This window comes from Phasianus colchicus, chromosome 7, assembly GCF_987193195.1.
Source record: "Phasianus colchicus chromosome 7, bPhaCol1.hap1.1, whole genome shotgun sequence".
Lineage (NCBI taxonomy): Eukaryota > Metazoa > Chordata > Aves > Galliformes > Phasianidae > Phasianus > Phasianus colchicus.
The window spans coordinates 23,857,589-23,874,381 of record NC_143442.1 but is presented as its reverse complement, the minus strand read 5'-3'; the positions used below and the strand labels follow the sequence as shown (position 1 = coordinate 23,874,381).

The 16,793-nt window shown below is 43.0% G+C and overlaps 1 protein-coding gene across 2 annotated transcripts in view; it reads left to right on the top strand.

Annotated features, from left to right (window-relative positions):
* The first annotated feature begins 8,264 nt into the window (after positions 1-8,264).
* The window catches only part of RAPH1 (Ras association (RalGDS/AF-6) and pleckstrin homology domains 1), an 81,668-nt gene continuing 73,139 nt past the window's right edge, over positions 8,265-16,793 (top strand). The window contains exon 1 of one of the 2 annotated variants that reach the window (XM_031601301.2): positions 8,265-8,630. The gene's annotated coding sequence lies outside the window, so the exon portion shown is untranslated. Of the gene's footprint in view, positions 8,631-8,837; positions 13,864-16,793 lie in introns of those variants that run through there. The other variant, XM_031601302.2, reaches the window with a different exon arrangement.

Below are 16,793 nucleotides of genomic sequence, written 5' to 3'. Positions count from 1 at the left end.
ATGTGCTGGCCAGATGTCTCCAGCCTGGGCACTCCAACCAGACCAGCTGCTCCCTGTGCCCAAGGGCAGCATGCGTACTGCTTGCAGGCTGACTTCTGGGCAGCAGGACTGTAGTACAGCTGAAGCATCCTGAATACATGGGATTTGCTGCCTGCTGTGTGTCAGTATTGCCGCCCTAGGAGCAGTAGGGTTGTGGTAACCCAGATCCAGCCTCTACTTTCAGTGCTTTTCTATGCCAGATATTCACACATGTGTAAAAGGGGGCCTGCATGTTAGTAAAGAGCTGACAGTCAGTTTTGACACAATAGAAAAAGTGGAAGAACATTCAGTGGAGGAAATGGAAAAGGAAGAGGAAGAATAGCAAAGATAAGAACAGTCAGTGACATGTATTCATTTTGTGCACTGTAAGCATTGCCAGACTGCTATTTTGAGACATCTGGATTCTTACTGGTTACGGTGGTAGTGGTTACAGATGTCAAAATGGAGTGCATATGGAATAGGTTTCTCAGGGACCAGCAGTGGTTTCATATTTTTGTCCAGGGAGTTTATTTTAGGATGCAGAAGAGAAGACAGATTGCACTTTTAAGAGAAGGCAACTGTTCAGTGGAGGAGGAAGAAATAGTTAGAGTTGGATGGGTTTTACAAGAATTTGAAACTTATGGGAAGAGGTCTATTGAGCAAATTAGTTAGCATGAATAGACCTTTGGGAGGATCTGGAGGAAGAAGCAAGTCTACAGAATTGCCTAGCATACAGCCCTAAAAAGAGAAGCACCATTAAAAAGCTTTCCAAATTATGTTCTGAAGGAACTCACTGAAGTTGCTAAATATGAACTGGCTAATACTATTCAATGCACAAGTTTACAGTTACTAGGAAACAACAGGATCTGCCCTTTGAAGCTATTTTCACTCTGTGAAAATTTCACTCTCTAGTTTGCTTCTTGTTTGTATATACAATAAATGTTGCCAGATTTTTGTATCTCTTTTAGGACTAGTTGTCAGTTAAGTAATCAGAAAAATCATCAGGTTTATATCTAATGTCATAAATAAACCCCTAAATACATTGAAATTACTGGTACAGCTGCCCAGATAAGCTATGGATACCCCATGCCTGGAGACATTTAAGCCCTGGTTGGATGGAGCCCTGGGCAGCCTGAGCTGGTGGGAAGCAGCCCGGCCATGGCACGAGTTTGGAGCTGGATGGTTTTTAAGGTCCCTTCTGACCCAAGCTATTCTATTACTCTATGACTTCTAGATCTTATAGCTGAAAAACTGTCAATGTTAGTTTGGACTTATAAGTTTTCCCATAACTATTTAATATGCATATAAAAGGACATTTAATGAGAAAACAGCATCCAGTTATGACTCTATTGTGACTTACAATAAAGCTGCCTGTCACAGTAAGATGCTGAGTCAAAAACAAAACAAAACAAAAAACAACCACTAGGTCTGTATGTACATAGTTTTAAGATGCTAATAGAAAAGAAAGTACCTTTCACCTGGACAGTATCATTACACTGGATTTCCCTCAGAACCTGCACCAGTCTGTCAAATGTTCTGCCTGTCAATCCTTCTTCAGCAGGTTGTCTGCTCTGACTCAGAAGTAATCCTCTAACAAGCAATATAAGTGTGGCAGAGTAAGATGGAGGGGGATTTTATTTCCAGCTTTCTTAACACCATATGTTCACTTAATCCCACTCTTCGTTTAGTTAGAGGTAATCCCTGAGTGCTTCAGTACGAATTGTATGCATTCGTATATTGTATATGTACCCATATGTAACATTACATACGTGTGCAGTATCAAACTAAAAGAGACATCACACTGGAATTTAAGACAGCTGAGTTTTCCTGAAACAAACACTCACGAATTGCCTACCTCAGAAGCACACATTAAGATTCAAAAAGGAAAATTTCTCTGAATTACTAATGAGTTGTGCTTGCATTTTTGCCCATCAAATCTTGAAAGTGATTCTGAAGTGCCATTTAGTACTTTCTGTCTCACCTTTGATTTTATTCCAGAAATCACGATGCCCTCTTTTTATAAATCCAGAAACATTACAAAACCATGTAAAACATGGAGAAATGTGTATTTTCAATTTTTTTTTACTTCAAAACTACAGTTTTGAAATAAATTGTGAAAGTTTCAAAATAGCATCAGTAAAGAAGCAGAATTTTGCAATTCAAAAATCCGTTGTCCAGTCATGTACAGCTGTTCAAAACAGAATCTGGAATGTCCCAAAACTGTTGTCAGCCTCTTGCTAGTTAAAGAACAGCACTACTCGAAAGTGCTAAAAAAATATGACAAGTCCAGCCAGTGTCACTTCAAGTGGCCAAGAGAGAAATTCCAGTAAATCCTAATTTATGACTTACAAGGCATATGTCAAATAATTCACATATGCACAAAAATGACATGGAAAAAAAAAAATAGTGCAGCTATATAAACATACATGAGGTTAAAAAACAGAAATTTTGGAGAAAGCTGTACTTTCTACCCAGTCTTACAACTTGATTGGTGGCAGCTGGCTCCTGAAAGGAAAAAGGACCACTTCAGCATGGCACTGTTCAGAATGGGATCGGGGCATAGAAAGCATGGCTGAAGATAGTAACAGCTGATGGTAACTAAAGAATCAAACAGTAGTGCCAAGACTTTTCCAGAGTTGTATATATTTATGCCCTCAGGTCCAGAAACTATACTGCAAAGCTGTAGTGCGCACACACAAAGCTTCCCTCTGCAATCATGTTCAGTGCAAAAATGAGTTTGAATTTTATGTCTATCTCTCCAAGAAGAAAGGTAGAACTTAGCTGTAGTATACTGGATTTTCACATTGTGGCAGGAGAAGCTCCAAAATACTCTTCTATCTCAGACAGCAACTTGACAGAAAACTTCAATGTCTCCTTTATTGCATGTTGATAAAATCACTTATACTTTAATAACTATCAAATCAGATATAGCAAGTAATTATTCTTTAATGAGGATTAAATCTCTTTAGTGTTCCCAGTTCTTTTTAATGTTTTCATAAAGAATCCAGATGCAAGACTCAAATGTATACTAAGTAAGTCTGTGGACAACACTAAACTGGGAGGAGTGGTTGGCTCCTTTGAAGGCAGAGAGGTCCTGCAGACAGATCTTGACAAATCACAGGGGCTGAGCAATCACCAACCGTATGAAGTTTGACAAGAGCAGGGCCAGATTGTACACATGGGGTGGGGCAACACTGGGTATATGTACAGACTGGAGGAAGGAATCTGGGGGCTCTGTTTGATGGCATGTTGAACATTTTCCTACCCCACTCTGCCATTACCTCACTTTGTCTTTTAAACATGCTATGGAATAGCTTTTTTAAATTAATGTAATCATTTTTGTGAATACAGAACTTCTGGCATACTTCTGTCTTTCCACCACAATGTTAATGACCATCATAGCAAATGGGATGACTTAATGCTTATGAAGTTGCACAGGATGTTTGCTCCTATCTGGAAACGTCTAGTGCTGTTTGAATGAAAGTGTGGGAAAGGATCGATATTTGTATTTTAAGTGAATTAAAGCCAGATCTTCGTAATTCTTATGAATGAAAGACAACACAATTTTAAGAATAATAGCTCAAAGAAAACAAAGACACTCCAGGGTGTATTTACTAGCAGACTTGTCTGCAAAGTTGCTGCTATAGCTTTGGCCTTTTTTTTTTTTTTTTCAGACTGATCACTCTTACCACATAGTGACTTCCCAGAAAAATACTATGCCATAGTCAGTGTCTCCTACATTTGCATTTGTTTACAACATCTTTCTTGCTTTTGTTGGCACCTCATTCCAGTTTGTCACTGTTTCTATTTCTCCTGTGCTGATGTGCCTTTTCCAATCAGTCTTCTCCACTGAGACTTTTTTCACTTGGTTTTTCAAGGTACTGACTTATAGAAAAGTATTGGCTCCTCCCATCTCCAAGGAGATGAGGAAGTTTTATGAAAGGCCAACAAAACTGCTGTGGTTGGAACCACAGTCACATCATTTTCCCTTGTAATCATATTAAGTCAGATGAAGGAAGAAGAGAGGCAGCTAGGGAGTATTATTAGAGCTTGGGGGCAATAGTAGATCTTAAGTCCTGTAGCTGTGATGCAAAAAGATACTCATTGGTCTGTTTCTCAGTAAGAAACTCTAAAAATAAAAGTATTTTAAACTTTTCTTTTTCCTCTAGATATAAAATATATACACTCTAATTGCACTGTAGAGAAGGAAAATTAATAAAGACAACTGTGCCATTCCTCATTAGTGGAAATGCCCTACAGTTAACCTGCCTCAAGCACTTTCAACATCACTGAATCCCTTGGGTGAGATTTTCCAAAGTGCCAGCATTAGCTCAGACCTGCTCCCATTAAAATCATTTACTGACATCAGCACAGGAGGGGACTCCAGAGAGTCCCTGTGGTGCTCTATAGGTTGGAAGATCTTAACCTTTGTGTGCACTGCTGCTTGCCTATATTTACATGTATGGCTGCACAGATATACTCAGATACATTTGTGAAAGCCATCATTTTCCTCAGAGGACCTAAAAAAGGACCAGTAAGTCAGCTGTGTGGAATAAAGAATAAAGGAAGGCAGTATAAATCATGAAGGGTAATATAAATCATGGAGGAAAGGGGAACTTCATTTAAGATGGAACTTCATCAGGTGCCTAGTGAAGTCAGCTAATTGCAGCCTCCGTGTCCCAAATCACAGAACAAAACCTTCCAGAACACATTTTCAAGTGTTCTGTATTTGTGTAGTATTTTGTGCAGTATGTTGTCTACCTATGGAGTCCAGTTGCCATTGGCAGTCATCAGGGCAAAGAGTTTAGTAGAATTAAAAAAAAAAAAAAAGGGATTTAGGAAGATTTGTGAGCAAAGACAACATTTGCAGCTGCATGCGCTAGATTAAAACAGTGCAGGGGACAAACAAGCTTCCTGCTTCAGCGGCATAAGCTGATTGCTTTGGGAGTCAAGAAGGAATGTTTTCTTGCCATGTGTTAGCCCTGCTGATTTATTGAACTGTGTGATGGGGTGGTTGGACTTTTCACTAACAGAAATGATGATGATGATGAATGCTATAGGTAGATTATTTGCTCGTCTGTATCATGGCAACCTTGGTACTTCTATAAAGAGAATCTCAGTCAATAAGTTTTGATGGAAAGTGATTTCCCAAGCAAGAGATTGGCTTGGGACCAATGAGAGCAGGAATCTGACCTTGTCTCATAAAGTGACTTCCTCACTAACTGTAGGTAGGTTACTCTCTCTGTGCTTTAAATTACCACCTGTGACATAATAAGGTGTACCTCTTTACTTTCCAGAAGCACAACAAAAGCAAAGTACATAAGAAGAGAGTGGTCACATTTTCATTCACACTGTGTGCTTTGGAGTCAGATCTGCCATCCTTCTGTAAATCTTCAGCTGGAATTACTCAAGATTTTCCTAATTTACACTGATGAAATGAGTTCAGAAAATAGTGTTTTCACTCCAGTGCTTGTGGTGCTCCTTTGGACATGTTCCCACATGCAAATAGCAGCAGCCATCCTAAGAAAGAGCAATAGCCCTGAGGAAGTCCAGCAGCCTTAACCCTGAACAGAAGTTTCTGCAGTGTATTGTGCATCATGATGGCTGGCTAGAAGCCCCATCGTGTCCAAGTTTTTGTTCCTGTTCTAGACTGTTGTCATTACACCTTCTTGTTTCAAGGTCAGAAACCTTTCGGATATTCTTGTTTACTTTGAGCAGTAGATAAAATCTGAGAAAAGACATTTTTGAAGTATAGGCTGAATGAGCTGAATTATTGATGCTAATGGCTATGGGTGCCATACCTGTTGCTAAGAAATGCTGCAATACTTCATCATAACTCCCATATGGAAATCCATTATAGCTAGCTGAGTAGAAAGAGATAAAGTACAGGTTGAGCGAGTCATTGATGCACAAGAAAGGTTTTTAATGATGGAACTTTTGCTGGATGGAACTGGAACTCTTGTTCTAGATTGTGGCCATTGCCCCTTGCCCTGTCTCTGGCACCACTGAAAAGGGCCTGGTTCTATTCTTTCAGGTATTTATAGACATTAATAAGACACCCTCTGAGCCTCCTCCAGGATGAACAGTCACAGCTCCCTCATCCTCTTGGTGGCCTTATGTTGAACTCTTACCAGTATGTCCAAGTTTCTCTTGTGCTGAGAAGCCAAAACTTGACACAGTCACCAAAATATGGAATTCCTGCTGCAGGAGTCTTTGGACTTCCTTGGGTCCAAAAAACCAACCAAGATGTGATGTTGATTTTCAGCCTTCCCCTGACATTTCCTTTGCAGAAATTCCTGCAACTGTCTAATGATCCAAAAGTCCACCTTGCCTTTGTTTTCTAATTCAGAATTATATAAACACAGAAAATAAAACTTCTGAAGGATTCAAAGCTAAGCTCAGCTCCAATGCTGCTCAGCTTTCTTAACACCAAGACTGACAGACAACATTTAAGCAGGAGAGCAGGTCTATAGCCCTTTAAAACCACTGATCAACTTTATCTTTTCTTGTCTGGAAATGTGTATACCTTTTAACTTATTCAAAAGACTGGACTACTTTCATTATTTCATGTTACTTTTACTGGGAGATGTGTGAGTAAATCCCCTGTGCTGTTCTCAAGACCTTACCCACCACGCACTGCCATTTCCCCAGCCTGGGGGATGACTTTATGTTAGTAACTGCTGTAATTGGATAGTGGTTCTGTAGGATGCATAGAGATCCAATCTGATTGTCACGCTTAAAGTGGTCTGGCTCTGCTTTCTACTCTACATTAAATTAATTGCGTTGTCTGCTTAGACTCAAGGCATTTAACAAGTTTGATATACAAGAACAACATTTCCACGTGCCAAAAAGTTTGCATTCGTCACCCACGGGCTCTTTTTCCTTGTGCTACATTTTCACAGCTGAGTGTGTGAAGCTTTACACACCCCATGGCCATGCAGCTCCACAGCTGAATGTGAGCTGGCAGTGTGGCCGTACTGGGTTCGGTGTGCACACAACGGCTGCTCCATGCAGTGGCCTTGCAATGGCTGTGCTGACGCCGTGAGCCCGTTCTGCTTCTGGGGAGAGTGGTGGCTGCCTGATCCCAGCAGGACCATGGAGGATCATTCACAGCCTGGTAGGATTAAGGCACGTGGTGACAGCCCCAACCTGCCTGTAATGTCGGGTTCGTTGCTGACACTCAGCAGCTGTAGAACAGCACTCAGGTCCTTACTGCTGCTTTTAAACAACATGAGCCCACGCGTTCGCTCATCGTGGAACGTTTCCACAGACTCAGGGGCACTTCAGCCTCAGTGAGGTATTATTTTGCATGGTTAGATGAACGTTTTGCAGGAGGCCGCTGCAGTTTCTTAGGGATGAGCTCACACTCTCATTTCACACTGATATTTTACAGAAGTTCAGAGGTGCAATTGCTGCAAGGTGGTTCTGCACCCATAGCATTGATCTCAGTTCGCCCGGGATGTTTGCAGCTGACATTCTGCGTGCTGTCCAGATCTGAGCATCGCTCGTGTGCTGCAGCAGGCGCAGATTTGTTCGTTTCCATTGCATTGCAATTCCGTGCGGACTCTGTTTTCAAACCAGTCAGTAGCACGTATACACGAACATACCTTCCCTGTGCGCCAGCTTGCGTTTTAAAGCTGCCTCTTCACGCTGTTTTTGACCCACCTCATAACCTTATGGGTAAATCAGTATTTACACAGGTAGCCCGGGCACCGTCGTGCACGGTTGTTATCAGTCCCGGAACCAGGGTTTGCTGCGGAGCTCCCGCTCGGGGACACCGTGCTCGCGGGGCGCGGCTCACCGTGCTCAGGGGTCGGCCCCGGGCGGCCGCGGCCGACTCCGCGGGAGACGCGACCGCGGGCTTGCGCGCACTCCCACGATGGGGAAACGCGTCCCCGCGCGGGGCCGCCCGCCGGTCGGCACGAGGCGGACGCCGCCGCTCCCGGCCGCCTCAGCCGCGCCTCGCGCCGCGCGTGCCGCCCGCCGCCCCGCTCCGTTCTCGTTCCGCAGAACTCGGCGGCGCGACCCGGCGCGCGGAGGGGTGGCGGCGCTCTGCGGGGCCCGCGCGCGCCCGCCCGCCCCCCGCGCGCCAACGGCTCCCGCGCGCTAATCGCCCAACCGCCGCTCGCGCGCCGGCCCAACCGTCGCCCGACCAACGGCCGGCGGCCACCCGGCACCGCGGGGCCCCCGCCGCCCCCCGGGCTCTGGCGGCGGGCCCGCTGGGCGGGGCGAGGCGCAGCCTCGCCGGAAGTGAGCGGCGGGGGGAGAGCCCGGAGCGGCGGCGGGGACTGGGGCGGGAGCGGCGTCTCCGCTGCCGGGCAGGGACGTGCTCCGGCTGCCGGGCGTGTTCCGCGCTCGGCGGAAACAAGAAACGGGAAAGGAAGGGAGCGGCAGCGGGAGCCGGCGGTGGCGGCCACCATTAGCGGCGGGAGGAGGAGCGGCGCGTAGCAGCAGCAGCAGCAGCAGCCGCGGCCGCGGGGGGCTGCGAGGCGGAGCGCGAGCGGAGCTCCGGTGCCGCCGCCGCCAGCGGGAGCGTGCCCGCCGTCCCTGCCCTCTGCTCTGCGGGGGATCGCCGCCGTCCTCCCGCCGGGGGCTCCCCGAGCCGGGGCGAGGTGAGCAGGGGAGCCGCCCTCCGCCGGGGGCTGCGCCGCATCGCCTCTGGGGGCCGGCGGCCGAGGGGGAGCGGGCGGGCAGCGCCTTTCCCGCCGCCTCCCTCGGCTCGCCGCGGGCTGCGGAGGGACCGCGCCGGGCGGGGGGAGCGGGGCGGAGGAGCGGCGGGGCGGAGGAGCGGCGGGGCATCGGCGAGGTGGCCGCAGCCGCTCCGCGCGGCGCCGGGGGTGGTGCTTTTTTCGAAGCGAGCGTTCGCACGTCGGTGGCCGGCGGGGGCTTTCTGTTCCCGCGTAAGGCGTGCCTCGGCGCGGGCTGGGCGGCGCGGCGGGGCTGCGGTGTGCGGCATCCAGACAATGTCAGCTCGGGGGAGCGAGCGAGCGAGTCCCCACCCTGCGGAGCTGCGGGCGGACGGTTCCCCCCGCGCGGCGCTGCCGAGCCCGGCCGCTCGGATCCTTTCTCCCGGCGCAGGAGGGAGCGAGCGGTCGGGGTTCGTCGCGGCGCCGCGGGGCTTTTTTGTTCGTTTGGTTGCTCGCTTCAAATCCTGGGTCTATTAGTCCTACTAGCTGTAGGGCTTAGCGAAGGCAGGCTGGCGTGCGGAAGGCGAGGCTGTTGTCCTCGTGAAGATGTGCGTGTATTTGTATGTGTTCATATAGACATGTATCCGCACACTTAATTGCGTCTGGGCGATCATTGGTGCTGGGAGGGGAAGGAGTGTCTGCGTACGTGTGTGTCACGTGAGCCTGACACAGGTATGCTGCTTTTCTCCCGCATTCCTGTTAACCGTCTTAAGAAGCCGGTGATCGAGCTGTCAATGTTTTGGATGTGTTGTCTTTTGAGGCAGAGATAGTCACTTAAGTGGTTGGGTGTTGTCATACCATTTTATTTCATCAGTTTTACTAGTATTGTGGCCTTTTTTTTTTTTTTTTAACCTGACTATACGTACTGAGAAGGGAAAAAACCTGTCAGTATGTGTAGCCCCTCTTCTGCTGGAGGGGTAGAAGTGTGCTCAGTTTGGAGCAGTATTCACACAGCTACCACATCTGGGTTGTCATTCACATGGTGGAGGAATGGAACTACTATCTGTGGGACTGAAGAATCACACCCACACCTAGCTACATGCTAACCAGAAAGGACTCTTCTCATCTGTTCCCTGTCACTCCTCTGTCCTCTGATCAGGGATGCAATTACTTATTAAACTCCATTGAGATAAAAGATGAGTTTAGATGTTTATTGATAACATATCTAAGCCAGCAAACCTTATATTTTACTATCTGTTTAATCAGCTTTTCTCTGCTAAGAAATTTCTTATAAAAACAGACAAACAGAAAAATCACTAGCTAAATCATCTTCGGAAACAAATGTAAGTTCTGGGAACGCATTAAACAGTAAGATTTAAAGATGTGGATGTATCTGTATTTAATATGCTTATACCCTTGGGTGGGTGTGGCAGATAGCAGAATACAGAGCTGATATATTGCACCTAAGTTGACGTATGATTTTCATCTTAGTGGGTGATACTCAACGTACTTTAGGGAGGACTTTTGCTCTAATAGAACAAAGAGGTAAGCAGTACTAAGGAATTGACTTGATACTTTTCTAGAAATTTTCAGATAATCAGAAAAGCCAAGCCATTTTAAGGAATTCGTATGACTTGCAATGAAGGGTCCTTCTGCCAGCGTTTCTCTGACTCAGCATCAGAGAAAGACAGGAACAGTGATTAACAGTGATTCAAAAAAAAAAAAAGACAAAAAGCATAGCTTGCCAGATGTTAATATCTCAAAAGATTATTAACAATAACGTGAGAAGGAACACTGACAGATTTTTGTAATTTCAATTCTGTTTTCCTTGCATATCTTGAAGCCATTGCTCTCAGTTTTTAATTCAAAATATTATTTTCCAATGGAGTAATGAGTTGGTGTAAATTCTTATGAACTTCCTGTGTATTGCAACATCCTGCTGTTTTTTTTTTTTTTAGTAAGGTAAACCATAGTACAGAGAACACCTGTTGATTTACAGGAATGTATGAGACAGCTAACTTTTATAGGTAATGGTTCATGCAGTTGATTTTAAGAGGCTTTGTTTTTTCAAGAGTGCATCTCATGATATCTTGGTTATCAGTATCTGTGAACGTCTTATTTTTCCAGTTCCTCAAGCCACTGAAATTATTTCAGCTGTAAAGCCAGTCTGTTGCTGCTTCATTCATTTCATTTTTTTTTATGCCATTATGAACATGTGCTCCTTTGCCTCTCCTTCAGCATCTAGATTTTTTAATAAAGGATTTCTTCCCCCCTCCAGAGAAGGTGTGATTTCTTTGTGCTTTTTATTGAGCACCTTCATGCTCTATTAGTCTTATCTCTATGGCCACTAGAATTTCTGTTCCTTCTTAAGATGTCTTTCAGCCACTGGAGGGGAAAAAAATCTGTCAAACTGGGACAGAGTTAAATCTAACTCAGGCAAATAGCACAAGGAATAGTGCTGAAGATGGATCCCAGGCATGAAATAAACTAGATCACCATTTAAGTAGTAGAAAAATGCAAATATCTCACTCAGTAAATGAAGCAAAAGATTGCAGAAATAATCAATCTCTTCTGGTACGTTCACCAGTAGTTTTATTACTTAACTTCTAAATAGATGAGAATTGAAACAGTGTTCTTCACAGCTCCATCTTAACATCTGTTTACATTGAGAATCCTGCTGGTAATATCTAGAACTTGTTACAGACGCATAGCAGAGTGAGACACAGTGAATAAAGACTTAGGATGACACTAAGAAGCTTTACACCATTCTGTGCAATTGCTGAAGATAACATGCTGGCTTACAGCTGAATCAGGCAATATCAAGTCAGTTTTATGAAAAAGGTGATCAATTTGTCTTTAAGATTTAAGATAGTGTAGAAACTACAGCAGACTGATGAGTAGTCAAGTTTACTATATTTCTAAGTGGAATAAACTAACTTGTGTTAATGTTCAGGAAAGTTCAGTTAGAAAGTTGTGTTGTATTATTAATTACATCCTCCTAAGGATTCAGATATTTCTCTATCTTAATTGGCTGTCAGAGGAATGAGTACACACTTGGAATGCTTTCCATCTTTAGGAATGTCTATAGGGTAAGAGAGTGTCATTGAAGAAAGCTGCACTGTAATTACCTGTTACAGTAGCTATTCAGATTAGCAAGGGATTAATGTTTCTTCTTGGTCTTCTGTGAGCAATTTAATCACCTAAAAACAATGTTCTTTCAAAATGGCATCTTATTTTCAAAGGGCTAATACCAGGAAGTAGTAGCAAGTACCTAGTTTAAAATACCAGAGAGGGAAAGAAGACGTGCGAGGGGAAGGCTGGGAATTCCAGAGCTACTCTGACAATAGGTTAGAAGTTTTTTTAGTAACAGAAAGATTTTTATGCGTCACTGTATTTCTAGTTTCATCTTATGCATATAAGATGCTGTAGTCAGAATGATGACTACATGATTGAACCTTCATTGATTCTGGTCTTTCTCTTGCAGAGAACAGAGTATAAATTGAAAGCTTCAATATGAAAATATTATTGTGAGTCTGGTGAGGGAATTATTACGCACGATAGAAAAACTGTTATATTTACTTTTCTTAAGTAAATGTTTTCAAGTGTTGAAGAACTGAAGTCATTGCTGCTAAAAATGCAGTGATTTTGAGTGGGGCAAATGGTAAATTGAATAAGGATTTGTCCTGTCAGATGACAATTATGTTCCAATAATGGATGATTAAGATAGTAATGTATTGTTCTACCTATTCTGGCTAACCTCTGCTGCAGTGTTCTGTTGCAAGGTGTCACAGTTCTGTCGTGGTCGTAGATACAAAGACAGCCAAGAGCTGTTTTATGTAAGTTATTGTGTTATTGCAGATCCAAGTCCCCATACTATTTCCTACATTAGAGCCAATTTCTAGCAGATAAGGATTAGAAAGTAACAAAAGCAAGAAGGGTGACAATGTTATCCAGTTCTGATGAGTTTTTTTATGTCAGTGTTGTACTTTCATTTAGAAAAGGTCATTGAAAGTTAGAGAACCATATAATTTCTCTCAAATGCATGTATGAAGTGGAAAAATATGTTAAATAGAACAGGTACCAAGCATCTCCTTCCAGCCTCCTGTATCCTTCATCCTCTCTGATATTTTCCCCATTATGAAGCCCTAAGGAACTGTTGCACAGGGACTGACAAATGATTGTTCATGAGCATGTGAGAGTTGAGGGCAGGGATGGCGGCAGGAGGTTCTTTCCTGCTGCCAGTGCTACAGTTGTTTTCTCTGGTCTTTCCCACTCCCCAGAGACTTCCCTCTGTGCTGTGCTCATAGGCCCTGTACTGTTCTGTCATACCATTCTTGCCCTTGCTAGCTAGATTAAACAGGATTGCAACTACTCTGTGCTAAGTTGGTATGTATTACAGTTACTTTTGGTAATCTTTTGTTGTTGCCTCAGTGGCTTTTCTTGTGGAAGGAAACAGTTTAATAGTTTGCTCCTTAAGAAAAGGCTCCTAACGAAGCTTGTTGCTTTCCAATATACATGTCATATCATACTGTCATGTATCAGTAGTTTGTGAAAACCACAGATTCTTCCAAGTCCTGGGAGCCTTTTGATAGTTCTACTGCAAGTTTTTTTTCTGAGATCTTTTTTCATCACAAAAACCTTTTCAAAAACATTCTAAAGACTTGTTTACTATTTTAATGCAATGGTAACTGATAAATTTACTTTATCTGCATGTCAAACTTAATTACAAAGGCTAAGCTGTTTTTCTCACAAAGAAAAAAAGCTTTTTGTCGGATTCTTGGTGATACTAAAGCACTTGCAGATAGACCTATAGTCCTGTACCAGAAAGAAGAATAGCACTCACCCAGCTGGTGAAGCAGATTGTGGCTGTGCAGCACTCCTTGTCAGCAGCAGCCCAGGTCTAAGAGATGCTCTCCTTTCAGTGGCTGGCCTTTATAATGAGCCCAGGGGCTCCACCTGTGCCCACACCTCCTGGTCAGCTGGGGAGCACAGGTGCAAACAATCTGCCTGTGCTCCCTGGGCCAGACACACCCCTTCACCAGGTGCTCAATCACCACTTCAAGTCCTGCCCAAACGGTTCCCCTGCAGTTGTTGAGGTGTTAGAAGTACAAAGGATGTAATTCAATTGTTGATAAAATAATTTTATCTGAAACAGTTGTCTGATATCGTTGTTGCAGTTAAATCTCTTCCATGTGTATTGTGGAACGGTCTGCTAAGGGTAAGTGCAATATTAAAAATTGAGTGAGGTACTGCATGCTGTGAAAAGCGTTACCTTTTACAAAATGGAATCTGTAGAAGTGTTGTGCTTTGTTTTGTTGTGGAGTTCTGCTCTTTTGGAACATTCAGATGGTATTGAGACAGCTCTTCCCAAATTAAGTTGTTTTGATCAGTAATGAAAAAAGTTGAGTTTCTTTTTCACATTTCTGGACTTCTTTTCAGTCTTTCTATTGACTGTTATGATAAAATACCCCCCCTTTTTTTTTTTTTTCCAAAATGCCTGTGTGATTAGTTTAACTGTGGAGAAAATATGCTGAAACTGACAGATTTTCCTCTCTGTTAAAGGGCTGATAGACTTGTAGTGTTATGTTATATTTGACTCTGAATTAGCTGAATTGATCCTTGCCAATGTACTTGTACTGAAAGGATAAATATTCAGAAGGAAAGCAGGTCTCACTTGCTGGCTTTCCATCAATCCATCTCTTTGTGATGAGATGTCACTGGTTAGATTTCATTACAGGCACTACAGAAGATAGTGTTAGAAAAACAAATCTACATATTTTTTGGAGGAAGTAAAGTTGCTTCATGTATCATTTAAAAACTTCCAGTCATTAATCTTTATACCAGTACATTGTATTTAGGCTGGTATAGCCACAGGTTTGCTTGTTTTCTTGGTGGTACTGACTTAATCTTGAGAATTTTGCCTTCCCTTCAATATCTTCCTAGCAAGTCCTTAATGAAATGGTGTTGATAAGAGCAAAAAGGAAGCAAATGAGATTAGAGATGACTTTTTTTCTTCCTTTCTTGGCTGAAATATCTTGAGATCTTACCTAGCTTTAGGGAACACTAAACTGTTGTGCACTAGGAGTGCCCTCCTAAAAAGAAGAGGCTGGGGATGTTTAATCCTTGTAAATTCTGTAATCCACTTTGGATCCATGATATGCTAGGCTGGTAAAAATTGTGGTGAAAGATGGAAGTTAACTGGGAAGCTGTTGAGAGAGGTAGAGAGGCTATACCCTTTTAGACAGTGCTTATATGCTTTGTTAAAATGAGTGGTTCTTATATGCCTGGGATATGAAAACGTTATTTAAAGAAAGACAAACTCCTTTTTTAGGCTGCTGTTTGCATTTTAAGGTCCTTAAAAGGCATTTACCCAGAGTTTCAGAGTCTTAGTGAATAATAATGCACTACAATTTCATAAATGCATTTGTTTGCACATCCAGATGACAATATTATCTACACTTTTTTTTGTGAAAGCTGGTGTACAAAACTGGAGCGGAATATTACTCTAGCTGAATATTGAAAACAAGTTCTCAAGATGTTTTCAAACATCTCATGAGTAAAGCTGCTTTCTGCAGCTTAACAATAATCGTCCAAAGGTGAAAGTATCATGGGAAGTTTTATTAGTTTTGCAGAAATACTGTACTTGCATACTAATTGCCTTAATTTGAATCCTGTACTTTTCTACTTAGTCTCTTAACTCACTGCTTGGTACTCCTCTCCTTTATGGCGTAGAACAAGCAGAAGTGAATTGCAGAATATTTGTATTCCCACCACAAAGTTGAAAGCATGTTATTGTGACCATGATAGCATTTGCTCTGGTTTTCTCATATTATTGTCTAAAGTATGGTGCAAGGGTCAGGAGTTCTTAAATTTGAGTTACCTCTGAAGCATTGCTGTAAGAATGTGGACTCTGTTGTGGAAGAGCCTGGGGGGAAAGAAAAAATCAAAACAAAAAGAAACAAAAAACATTGTGAAGTCATATTATCTGGGTATTTGTGAAGTTAGTATACGGTTATCCATAACTGTGTATTTAAGGTTTAGTTTGTGTCGAGATACTGAAGAGCAGTGAGCGGTTTGTGCGATTCTGTGAAATCTTCTCATCAGCTCTTAACAAGGAACTGTTACTGCTAAGTAATTTAAGCGGGTAGTCAAGTGCAGATTTGTGTCCGTGTAGTTTCTGTAATTGGAAATAGCCCCCAGCGAAGGTTCAGGAATGCGCACTAGAAAATTTACCTGGAGTGGCTTTTAGCACTATTATTTACAATGGTGCTGAGTACTGGGCTGTTCTGAACTGTAGCTGCAAATACCTCTCGTGCAGCGGTGATGTCTGTGTAAGTTCATCCACTTGTCATGCGTAACTGTTAGCTTTTGTTCCTGTGCTTTTGAGATAAATGAAGGTGGCAGTGCATTAACAAATCAGCCTTAGGGTATTTGATGCTGGTAATGATATTTTTTTGTTCTTCTTTTCCTTTGTGCAATTTGTTATTCATTTCTTCTTCAGTCAAAAACAGATCTTCTGCTGAAGTGGCCAAACTCCTACAGCTCTTCTAGACCAGCCTGGTGGCCAAGAGAACAGTCTTGAATTTCCTCTGTTGAGAGAAGATGACTTTCCTGAGTCTATTATAGCCTCTTTAAAAGCACTTGCTGAGTAATTGCTTAAAGGATACAGACTCTTCTGCCGATGCCTCAAAGAACAAGGCACTGTGGGGAAAAAACGGTCACATCTATTCAAGCTTTCTTCATGGTTCACAGCTCAGGGAAGTTCCTGCCAGTTGCTCTATGTAAGGCACGTTGCTGCTGGATTACACCTCTACTTAAAATAACCCTTCACTCTTTGGTAATGTGCTGTAGACTATTCCTAGGCAGTTTCCTGTTCATGTACAATTGCTTTTCATGTCATACTGAGTCGCTTAGTTCATGCCTATATAGTGATGAAGCATCTTGCAAGGGATTTTTGATTCTGTGCCAGAAGCCAAACATTCCAAGCTCTTTTTAATTTATTGTTTAGCCATTTTGTTTCCTGCTGTCTCTCTTACTAGCAGAAGGATCACTGTAATCTTGTTGCACCTTCTAAACTGGAGTTAACTATCAGAATGTGTTTTCTTTTGATACAGTAAGAAAAGTTTGGGCTTCCCAGGTGCATGTTGA